Source organism: Eptatretus burgeri, chromosome 11 (assembly GCF_056783735.1).
Source record: "Eptatretus burgeri isolate ZD-2024b chromosome 11, Ebu_testis_v1, whole genome shotgun sequence".
Classification (NCBI taxonomy): domain Eukaryota; kingdom Metazoa; phylum Chordata; class Myxini; order Myxiniformes; family Myxinidae; genus Eptatretus; species Eptatretus burgeri.
Genome location: NC_140971.1, coordinates 88,006,438 through 88,018,189, shown reverse-complemented (window position 1 = coordinate 88,018,189; position 11,752 = coordinate 88,006,438). Strand labels below are relative to the sequence as shown.

General features: G+C 44.4%; 1 long non-coding RNA gene across 1 annotated transcript in view; it reads right to left on the bottom strand.

Moving 5' to 3' along the window:
- The window catches only part of LOC147017571 (uncharacterized), a 27,272-nt gene extending 18,764 nt beyond the window's left edge, over positions 1 to 8,508 (bottom strand). Inside the window, exon 1 of the long non-coding RNA XR_015049751.1 lies at positions 8,248 to 8,508. This is a non-coding gene — a long non-coding RNA (uncharacterized LOC147017571). The remainder of the gene's footprint in view (positions 1 to 8,247) is intronic.
- Positions 8,509 to 11,752: the final 3,244 nt, after the last annotated feature.

Genomic DNA, 11,752 nt, shown 5'->3' with positions numbered 1-11,752 from the left:
GAGCACTGAGCGAAGTTGCACTCCATCTTGTAGATCATCGCTCTTGCCCAGCACTCTTCCAGTGATCTGGGGAGGGGAAACAAAAGGTTCCACAAAAACACAACACATACTTTATATTCCTACTCTAAGCCTTAATGACACTATTCACAGGATATTTACACTTGACCGCCTCCCCCAGTGGATGCTAATAGACCCAGCGTTACCTGGGGAGCCAATTTTCAAATTTGCTTGCCCCAAAATTATGCGGACATCATGCCCTTGCTGCACCTGTCAAGTTGTGCGGGATCGAGTGGGACTCACACATCTTCACAACACTCACACCATTGTCATCATCACATTTCTAGGTCATGGTCCTCATTTTAATCATGCAGGCTGAATCCCGTCGTGGCCGTGGGGTGGGTTACCACAAGATGATGGGGGCATCTCAGGTGCAACCATGCCCACAGGTAAGCTTTAGTCCAACCCGGATGCTTCTCCGCCCCACTCCCTTTGATTCCCTTCCCCCTGGTAGCCATCAGCTCTAATCCCGTACAACACTCTGGAAGGGGTCTCACTGGCTCCTCTGGCCTTCTGGGTCGCCAAGGTCCTACCCGCCTTGGTCGCCCAACCAGACCCTCTCCCAGTTGCCTCCAGACACTGTCACCATTAGCCACCAGGTGGTGAATCTCCTTGAAGGGGGTCGCAATTCACGCTCACCGTGAGCTTCAGCAATCCCTGTGGACAAGCACATCATCCCCACCCACAAAACCCACATGACTCCCCCACCCCATCGGCCTTACATGTGACACCTGCATTTCTAACACTTCACCGACCATGACCTTCCCTGTTACCACACCATGCCCAATAAAAAAAAACAATGTGTGCACCATACATTTCACTTCTTCACTTAAAACAACTCACACAGCACTTCTCACCCGATCCACGCACCAGCCATTGGACAGCCACTCGTGCCCGCTTTGTTTCCAATTACCCACTGTCCCGATTGTCACTCTAAAACCCAGCAGAACTTACAAACCCATGCCAATTTTCCCACAATTCATTTTTTTCCACCAAAGGAGGGCACTTCGCCACAATCTCAGCAGCCGAGGATGGCCGTATATGCTCAGCCCAATCTCGTCTCCCCGACCCACGACAGTGATCTCCGGACCCGACCTATGAAAGGGCATCTCGGATAGACCTGGCGGTTCAGCAGGAGGATTCACCCTCTCCGAGTCTAAAAGTCTATTGGAGGGTCCCTCCATCGCCGGGTACCGGCAATATCGTTGCATGTGTCCTCTTCGCCCGCACCGGAAACAACTCCCCATAAAAGGCCCCCGTGAGTATCGGTGAAATGTCTCTTCCGGTTCCGGACCCCCTCGGCCATAATTGAATTGCTCTATTGGCTGGGGTGGACCCCGCCGCTTTGGCGCACTAACTACCGGATTATCCTTTATCAAACTTGACAGTTTCTGGCAAATTTCCTGAAACATTTGGGTAATGCCAATTTCTCCCAGCCCCCCTCCCTGATCTCCGCCTGTCGGATCGTCACCGATGGCCTCTCTGGAACCCGACCCGGCCGACTCCACGAGGCCAGCCTGGCCGCGCACTCGGCCGCTCGGTGAACAGTGGGTGAATCCTGTAACTCCACTAGCGCTCGGACCTCAGGGTCAGGAAGAGCAGCTAAAAATTTCTCTAGTGCCAGTCTGTCCCACGCCTCTACTGTAAGGTCCCGATATGCGATCCTTACTGATTGGTAAATGTCCTGTGCCAGCTCCTGCACTGTCTCACCCGGCTTTAATCTGCGGTGCTGGAGCTGAGCCCGCACCAGATCACAGTTTGCCGCGAACCCAAACCGACGGCTCAACGCCTCGCAAATGTGGGAGCAGGTCAACATCCCTCCGCGATCACGTTTAACACATCTGCGGCTGGTCCCCGCAACGTTGCCACCAAATTCCCTGTACGTTCCCGCTCATTCCACCCGTTTAGTCGGGAAATGCACTCAAATTGCGTCAGAAAAGCTTCAACGCACCCAGCCCCGTCAAAATTTACCAGGGGGATCACTTTTACGGTGGCCCGCTTCTCAGTTTCTCCCTTGTCCGAATCCAGCCCAGGGATCAAACACCCTTGTGGCTGCGTATCCAATTTCGGAGCCCACTGTGGCCAAAAATGTTTTGTGGTGAGGGTCTCATGGGTCAATTTTGCCTCCTGTTCCAAACGTTGAATGGACCGATTCACCTCTTCCCGCAGGATCTTCTGGGCCCGCACAACCTCCTCCAAGGCTCCGTCGCGAGTTTGTAGCTGCTCCTCAACCAACCCGGACACTCTACTTACAAAAGACGGCTCTACCAGGCCTTTATCCAAGACTTCATCTTCATCTCATAATTTTATCTTGTTCGTCCAAACGAGCCTCCAATCCTTTTACCTCCTCCGCCAAATTCATCCCTTGCTTCCTCAGCTCTCCCCACTCTTCTACTTGCAGCTGCATACAAGCATCCACACAGGCACGATGACGCTCCAGGCTTTCATCCACTTTATCAACCCTGGTGTTCGTTGCATCAATTTTATCTACCAATTTTTTTCGTATATTTTCCCCCTCCAATGTAATTTCTACCTTTGTTTCCTCCAATCTAGCCTCGAATTTGCTTTGTATTTCTCCCAATTTAACATCCACACACTGCTGCATCTCAGTTTTCATTTTCTCCATCTTTTCCCCCAATTCATCCCTCATTAAATCAATCCGTGCACCCAACTGTACCCCCATTACCCCCAATTGATCTGTCATTTCTGCCCTCTGTGCCGTCATTTCTGCCCTCTGTGCCGTCATTTCTGCCACCTGTGCCACGAATTGATTTGCTATTTGTGCCGTCATGTCCCCTATTAAACGTTCCAACATTGGCTGGATCGACATCGCGCCGGTTTCCGGTGCTGCCGGCCCCGTTACGGGCAATGAAGCACGGTCCACGCTCGGAATGGGGGAGGTTCCAACCCTACCCCCGTTTCTCCCCTCTTCCCCCGACTCGCTGCCAGACACGTGGCCTTCCTCCTCAATCATCTGCACATCCGCCATGGTGCAGAAGTCCCGTTTGCCGCCAATTAATTTAAATTTGAAAAATCCCGCCAAAATTTTCCCGCGCTCACGCGCTTTTCTGTAGTAGTTTTAGATTCCAATTCGTGGCGAGATTTTAATCCTGGTATATAATTTAGAGGGGTTCGAACATCCAACACCCTGACACCAATGTGACGTCCACGGGACTTGAAGAGTCCCGCCAACGGAGAATGAGCCGAAACGATGGAGGCGGTTTATTTATTTATAACCCAAACATGGCGGTTCTAATCGCTCTACCGCAAACGGGACGAGGAAGGTGGCACAAGTCACTTTTCACTGAGTTGATGATGTTTATTCGTTTTTATTATTACCAGAAATAACAAGACTCGGCAAGAAGAGGGATCCGGGGCGATTCGACGGGATGGTGTGGGATCGGGCGTGGGGAAAAACACAGACAATTCCAATGAATATACAGTTCTCAATCCCTCTAAGGCGCCAAACACACACACACACACACAAAACGTAGCTATCTCTGGTGGTCAGGCTGGACCGTGGTGTGGACGCAACTGTCCCTGGATCGGCGCCGGACGAGCCGGCCTTGCTCTCGCCAGGGGTGGGGGGCAGGAGAAACAGCGGTGCTGTCAACCTCCTGGTCCTGGCCCAAGTCCGCCCACAGCCGCCAGGGAACCAGCTCCCGCGCCAAGCCGCGAGCAGGAGAGGGAGGCAGGTCCGCCCGCCGTCCGACCCCGCACTCCGAGTCAGCAGAACCCCAGAGCCAACCAAAGCGAGGCACGAGGCACGAGGTAACTATATACATATATAAGTAAGTGCTCTTCAGGAGTGTATGCATATATGCATATATACATATATATATTTATATATATATATATATATATATATATATATATATATATATATATATATATACATACATACATCAAGTACTGTCAAACGGAAGGTTTTTGAAAGTGTCAAGAGGGCGATTTGTGTTCTACAGTGTTGAAGATATATAATTCAATTGAAATAAAATACCCGTTTTAAAGGTTGTGAGGAAAAAACGTTTTTTGGATGTTTACCACCATTGATTCACTGTCTTTTACACCACCTTATTTAACACGTTAAATCAACTATTCATCCCTGTTGCTTGTGTCCTTTCTGACCTGTAAAAACAGTACGTTTCCTGTTTGAATGATTTTCAATTTTGTTTGACTACCAGACAGGCAGATACTAAAGTAATCACCTTACTCCTCAACGCAAACGCGATCAGGATGGGATATCATACATTTTGCCAATTTCCGAGCCAAAGTACTGCTAAACTGCAGGTTTGTGTTCTGATTTATTTGTGGATTCATGTTCTGCAGTGTTCTAAATATAAAATTCAATTGAAATTAAGTAGCTGCTCAATAATAGCCTGACGTTTGTAGACAGATGGACAAAGTGAACCAATTGCTTAAGCCCTATTTTCGCATCGCACGCAAGTCCGGTAACTACAGATGCAGTTTGAATCGTCTTTAGTTTGCAGCACAAGGAGCACAATGCTGCGAGTAGGATTGTCATGCACTTTTCATCGGTGCCAATTTGTTAGTACTTTTACATCATGAACTTTGTTCCATTTACTTGTCCAACCAACAGCAGCGGTGTCGGCGTGGTTTTTTTTTTTTTTTAAATCTGGTTTTTAACCAATCATTTTGCCCTCCACTTCTACCAGGCTTGAGAACATCACCCTTAGAGGACCGAGCAGGTCGGAAAGCCTGAACGGAAGAGTAACTTGTCGTTCCTCTTGCCTGGCAGCTTGCTATTTTATACCCTCATCGTTTTTCTTGCTTCTTATTGAACTTGTGACTGTTGTCACATACACTCAAGCTTAAGAGCTGACTAGCATAACCCACGCTCTGCGCGACATGTTGGGGTGGGTGTGTTTGAGAAAGGAACTGATGCAGAGTATCAGTAGTAATTTTACTTTAATGCAGTAAGTGGAATACGATTTCACTGTTTCAGAACCATTTTATTTACTTTTTTTTGTACCATGCACCTCATATGGTCTTTGAGATAATGTAAGCCGAATATCACCTTACTCAAGTGCAGAACAAAGTCGAAGATAGTGCGACACGAAACCACAAACTCGGAAATAATATATAAGATGGGACGCCGCTCAGACGAGACAAAGTTATCAACCTTTTGCGGTGAGTAGAAGTTGATAACTCGATTTTCTATAGCACCATTGGCTGAGGGTGTGGGTGTGCAGCTGATGCAATGCCCTCTTTAGGTTAGGGCAGGAATATCAGGAATTGATCAGGGATAGGAATTGATAAGACCGTGGAGATAGCTGATAGCTCACCTAACTCTTCGCGAAGGACAGCTTATCGGCGAGTGTGTCTATCTCCAGGCTATTGCTGACGAATCAGCATTACCAAATGTTTTAAAGATAATGTAGGAAAGTGACATGGTGGGTATTCCTTGGCACTGGAGAGCTGCGGTATTTTCTCATTAGGAATTTGCATGCATATATGATTGTTAGTCCCATTTTATCTTTGTTATCATATAAAAAAGCCAGTTCGTTTTTGGACTATGTATATGCTTGTGTGGATGGGTGGACGGACCATCGTTGGACTCCATTGGTTGGAAATCTGGCCCAATTGTAACCTGAAAAAAATCATGTCTGCCATTCTGTTAAGGCAACAGTATGCATATGCATCAGGCTTCAGTCCTCTGGTGTCAGCCCATGTGTCAGTGCAATTGAAATTATCCGATCTATACAATCACAATGTATATTTGTGTACATAAGCAGTAGGCATGTTTTTGCTTCATGTATGCAACCCGTTTTTATTATTGAGAGCAATTATGGCAGTGGTCTGTTTCCTATGCATTGCCCAAATAAAGGGATGAGCAATTTGTATAATATATGAAGTTGTTTATGCGTAATTTTGGTTTTATCCCAAATTCTCAAGGCTGAATGGTGTAAAAATACAGAAGTCGACCGTCATTTTGACGGATTTTTAGATCCTCGTGGAGGATCTCTAAGTCTTACTCACATTGTTGTTCTTCATCTTCTTCTTGTGGACTTTTTTGTTTCACAGCCTTCAGTTTTCATCGAAACTTCCTGAAACTTGGCATATATATGTAACAAGCTGGTAGGCGGACATGGGTAGTTGACTACCCAATAGAATCTGAAGCGATGGGCCCGTTCGATGGGAAATGACCCGAGGATTAAGCACAATAAAATTCATGATTCTTGCTTCAAAGGTTAATGCTGCAGATTGTTTTTTTCGTTAAAATACCCCCATTTAGAGGTTTTTCGGCCGTTGCCAGGCAACGGAGGGGTCCATAGCAACGGTTCTTTCTCACTCATAACTAGGACATACCATGAACCTACCATACCAGTTTCATGTATATCTGACTCATAGTCTCTGAGATATAACGAACTTCGTTTTTTTATTGTTTTCGACCAGGGTTCATTCAGTCTATCTTCTCCGACAGTTTCCATAGGTTTCGGCTGGAAATGTTTGACAATATGGCTGAATGTACTGCCCACAGTCGCTCGTGGCCCGATTTTTGATTTTCGAAAAAATAATTTTTTAATGATTTATGAAAAATTTCAAAGTCCCGTTGCTAGGCAACCAAAGGGGCGTTAGCAACCAGTACCTATGCGGCATAACGAGGTCATAAACTGGTCCCACCACCCAAATTCCATCAAAATCGAACAACTGCAAGGGGGTCAAAACCCCCCGACAAAACACACACACGGACAGACCGACACCACGACCAACAAATAAGGGTAGATCAAAAAAAAAATTTAATCGAAAAAAAAAAATTTAATCGAAAAAAAAAATTCTGAATTTTTTTTTTTTAGACTCGATCGACCACCCAAAATACCCTGCGCAGACAGTAACGATCTCCGATTTTGAAAATTCCTCCTAGAAAAAAAGTTATGACGTCAAAATATCTCCGCTAATGGAAATCACCTAAAAAATTATCTCCGAAACTCGGCAAGCTTTTTGAATTCTGTTTTCAGCAATCAAGCCGGGCATTAGCAGAGATGAATTACCGCACATATGATACATCACTATGACGTCATATCAATTTTAATGACGTCATTCCTATTTTTTGACATTTTTTGTTTCACAACCCAGAGTTTTCATCAGATCTTCGTGAAACTTGCCATGTATATGCAGAAAGCCCACGCGCAGACAGAAACCATCTCCGATTTTGGAAATTCTTCCTAGAAAAAAAGTTGACGTCATAATATCGCCGCTAATGGAAATCGCCTATACCATTATCTCCGAAACTAGGCAAGCTGTTTGAATTTTGTTTGTGGGAATCAAGCCGGGCATTAGCACAGATAATTTATCGCAAACCTGATACATCACAATGACGTCATATTCGTTTTTATGATGTCATCATTAAGAGGATATTAGCTCATTTGAGCTTGTTCTGCTAATAGATTAATAAATCTGACATTCATTGCTGTTTCAGTGTATAAATCAGAAGAATTGACATGTCAAACAATTATAGATCTTTCTAAAATTGAGCATCGACGTCACATCAAATGTTTCTGCAAGGATACATAATCCACAAACGCATGGTGGTCTTGTAGAGTGAAGGTGTGCCCCCATATTCTACAATAGCCGAATGGGTGGCTGACTTCATCTGTGGACACAAGTCCTTGAAGTGGACCCCAAGGTCAAGATGGCCAGCAGATATGACTGACGAACAAACTGCCGCTGTCCAGGTCAAGGCTTTAATCATGGTGGGTCTAAGTGTTCCAGGTGCTTCTGAAATATCCACAGAACTTGTAATATCTAAAGGCAGTGTTATCACCACCATCAGCATACACTTGGACACCTGCAAAGTCTCAGCAAGATGAGACACCTAAAACCTCAGCATTCACGATCGACAATAGTTCGTCATTGGCATCGTGGAGATCACGTCACCATCTTCTCAACCTGCTGAATGGATATCCAGCAGACTTTATCACTGTTCTCGTGACTGGTAACGAAATGTGATTTCTCAACTGGAACCTTGAATCCATATTTGAATCCTTGCAATAAGGACGGATTAAGGGGACCTGCTGTACCTGGGGCAGTAACCCAATCATGGGCCCTCCGACTCCCCTTCCCATCCCGCAGTAATAGACATCAGTGAGCTAAGTCACAATGTATTATGTTAAGTATGCATAAGGTCAAAGTCAGGTCTGGGATATGTTCCATTAGCAAGGGGCTTACCTGATTCAAAGCGCTCAAGCAAGTACTCCAACAGAAGGGAATGCTCAGCCCGCCAAACAATATGGCAGTCCACAATGTAAACAATGCTATCGTGTTACTCGAGCACAGACTGTCTGTCTCCTGCTTTTTCAGTTTTACTCGATCCTCTTGTGACAACTTCCGCAAACAAATTTATTGTGCTCGCAGTGTTTCAAAATGTACAGAGTATGAGGAAGAGGAAAAGAAAGATAAATAAATGGGGAGTCAGAAGGAGGAGTCCCCTGCAAGGCTTATCCATGGACCTAAACCTGACTGTGCATTTTGGGGAGGGGTGTGGGGAGGGTTATGGTTTTTTTTTTCCATGTTTGTAGATCTTGAAGAATTGAGATGAAGAGTGGAAGCACAAATTAAAGTATGAAATTCACATTTCAATAATATTATGAGTGTACTGTACATACTATTTCATCGATTGTATTGTCGGAATCAAACTACGGCAGCCATTTTAGCTAACACAACAAAGACCATCTCTATTTGCCGAGTGGCTTGGTGAGCGGCTTGCAAAGGGGTTGATATGGAATGACTGGCTTGGAAAGCAATAGCAAGCCACTTGCTGATGGAACACAACAGGGGTGTAGATATAAAGATATGTTCTTATGGATACTATGATGATGCTCACAAGCCCATCCCTCACGCAGCATGAGACAGGGTTTTGCAATCACGTGTGTGTGTGTGTGTGTGTGTGTGTGTGTGTGTGTGTGTGTGTGTGTGTGTGTGTGTGTGTGTGTGTGTGTCTTTGCCGTAACTTTTTTTTACCATTTGAGCTTTTGTTATCAAATTTTCAACAAAGCGTTATTATGGGAACATGGACAATCCAATTAAGAATATGGTCAAACGGTCAAAGGTCAGCATCACATAAGATGGTCAATTTTCATCCAATTGACCAAAAAGTTGAACTATCATTTGAGCTTTAGTCATCAAATTTTCAACAAAGCTATATTATGAGAAAATGGAGAAAACAAATGCATAATTTGGTCAAACGGTCAAAGGTACCATTTGGCATACGAAAAGAAAAAATCTAAATACAAAGTGGACGGGCTTTGCATTTTCAGATGCTTTCTCATTTAATATATTATGTTTAAAAAACCAAACAATCCCTGTACAAACAATAAACAAGAACACTTTAATGAAAAAAAAATCGTTACACTTTGAAACAAAATTGATAACGACAACGATTTAAAACAAGGAAGAGTAATTTATTTGTAAGACCATAATTTGCCATTTTCATTCGAAGGTGTATGTAGGACGAATCTCCACAGAAACCACTACATGTATGAAGTCACATCAGACTTTTCATAGATTTTTTTTTTCCGGCGAAACTCCAAAATGGTTTTTGAGAAGTCAAGTCCTCGCCAAACTTCACTCTCGATGATCATGATTGCAACACGAAGTTGATCTTGTTCCATTCGGTTAATGTCCTCATCCAATACATTTTAGTTTCGAGAAGGACAGCTCACCCTCACTCTCATCACCATCATCGTCAGATATAGCTCTGTTGAAATTATTTGAAGGTCTGTTGAAGATGTCAGTAAGGCTGAAAACCGGATAAATTCACTTCCAATCGTGGGTTCCAGATCGTTGTGAACGGAGCGAGCAGGATCTTCTGTGGCTTGATTGATCTTATTAGTGGAAGACGAGAGGGAAGAGGGAAGGCGACATTGGAGAGGAATCAAAACTTATCGTTGATTTCCTTGTATATTTCAAGATAGTATTTCAAGGAACTCATTGGCTGGTCACTGATGACAAGGAACATAATATCAGTGTTGAATTTCTCCTTGGTGGTGAGCACAGGGTCTTCAACATCTCCATCGTCAAAACGGCGGTTACGCATCAGGACACACCTCTGGGAGGAAGTGTATTCCTTCTGGCCACACAGTTTAATTGATTAAGTAACCCACCAGTAAGTTAATCTGTGACTACATCGGGCCCCCTTTAGGCTTGGGCCCCAGGCAGCAGTGGTCATCAAGGTTGGAATTTGTTCCGGATGCCTGAAATAACACGCCTAAACTCTTTGCAAAAGACATGATGGGATATTTAACGTCCACAACCATAATGCCAACAGCGAAGACACCCAGCTTTACATCTATCCAATGTATGGTGCACTTTGTGATGTGAGACATCAATTGGAGTTTATATTCAGGTTGGGAATATAACCCAGACTAGACATGTCAAATGCATGTTCCATCTCTGCATCATCATATGAGACTGGATTGATGACATATCTCGTAAAACTACAATCACAGGAGAATATGACGCTAACCTCACGCAAAAATTGCAGCAAGCAATCAAGGACAAATCCAGAGGGATGTTGACTAATTGATGTGGTCCTCCTTCATGACTGCGCTTGTGCAAAGGCTTGGGTTATGCAGACCACCATTCTTGGCTGTGGCTTTGATAATGTTTGTCATCCACCCCACCAGCCCTGGAGGAAAAGTATGGCCTGGAGGGATGCACACTCCCCTCAAAGCTGTCGAGCGCAGGTTTGAATACTGACCCAGCTATAAACTGTCATCCTGATGTTTCACAGGCCGGGTGATTCATCAATATGTGGTACCCTCCTTCGGATGGACGTTAAACTTGGCATCCCGTCTGCCAGCACTTGTTGGTGGACGTTAAAGATCCCATGTTGTCTTTCGCCAAGAGTCGATGAGCGATCACGGCCAATCTGAACAAATTACAAATTCCTGCCCAAACCAGCAGAGGGCATTGCATCAGCAGCACACCTACACCCTTTGCCAAAGGTGTGACTCCACAGCCTTGCGCTGCACTCGAAAGAAGAAGAAGAAGAAGATCCACCCACCTCACACTTGGTAAAAGTAGAACCAAGATTTGCCCCCCACAGATGTGAAATCCTACTCACATGACCACTGATTTGCCAAAAAAAGGAACTGAATGAATCAAGTAAGACGTGACTGAAGGAAGGTTGTGCTCATTTTGATTTCACTGCTGTAGACTGTTTGAATAAGAAATTGAGCAAGTGCACCAAAGTGAAGAGAGACAATATTGAGAAATATAATGTTATCATGTCTGAATATTGTGAATCGCATTTCGAGAATATTTTAAACAACCCTTGTATGGTTTTCTTTGTTTCTAGAGTGACAAACCACATACATATGTTTGGGTTATCTCATAACTATCACCTCTACACTGAGACAGAATTATACATCCTCATTTCAATTTGTTATTCTCTTTCTTCCAAATACCAAGTTTTTTTCTAAAACTTCGCTATCATCGCTTTTCTTCATATTTATTCCTCTCCCAAAACCTTTATCTTGCCGTTCTCAATTATCTTTTGCTTAATTAACTCTCCATGTATTCAAATGCAAGACCAAAAACACTGCATTGGAGTCATCGGAAGGAACCCAAAGACATAAAGAGCAACGATAGTCATCACGAGGAACTTGGATAGGAGTCGGGTTTCAACCGCGACTCCACTGCCCTCAAAACCCATCCAGGCAGAGCCAAGTGA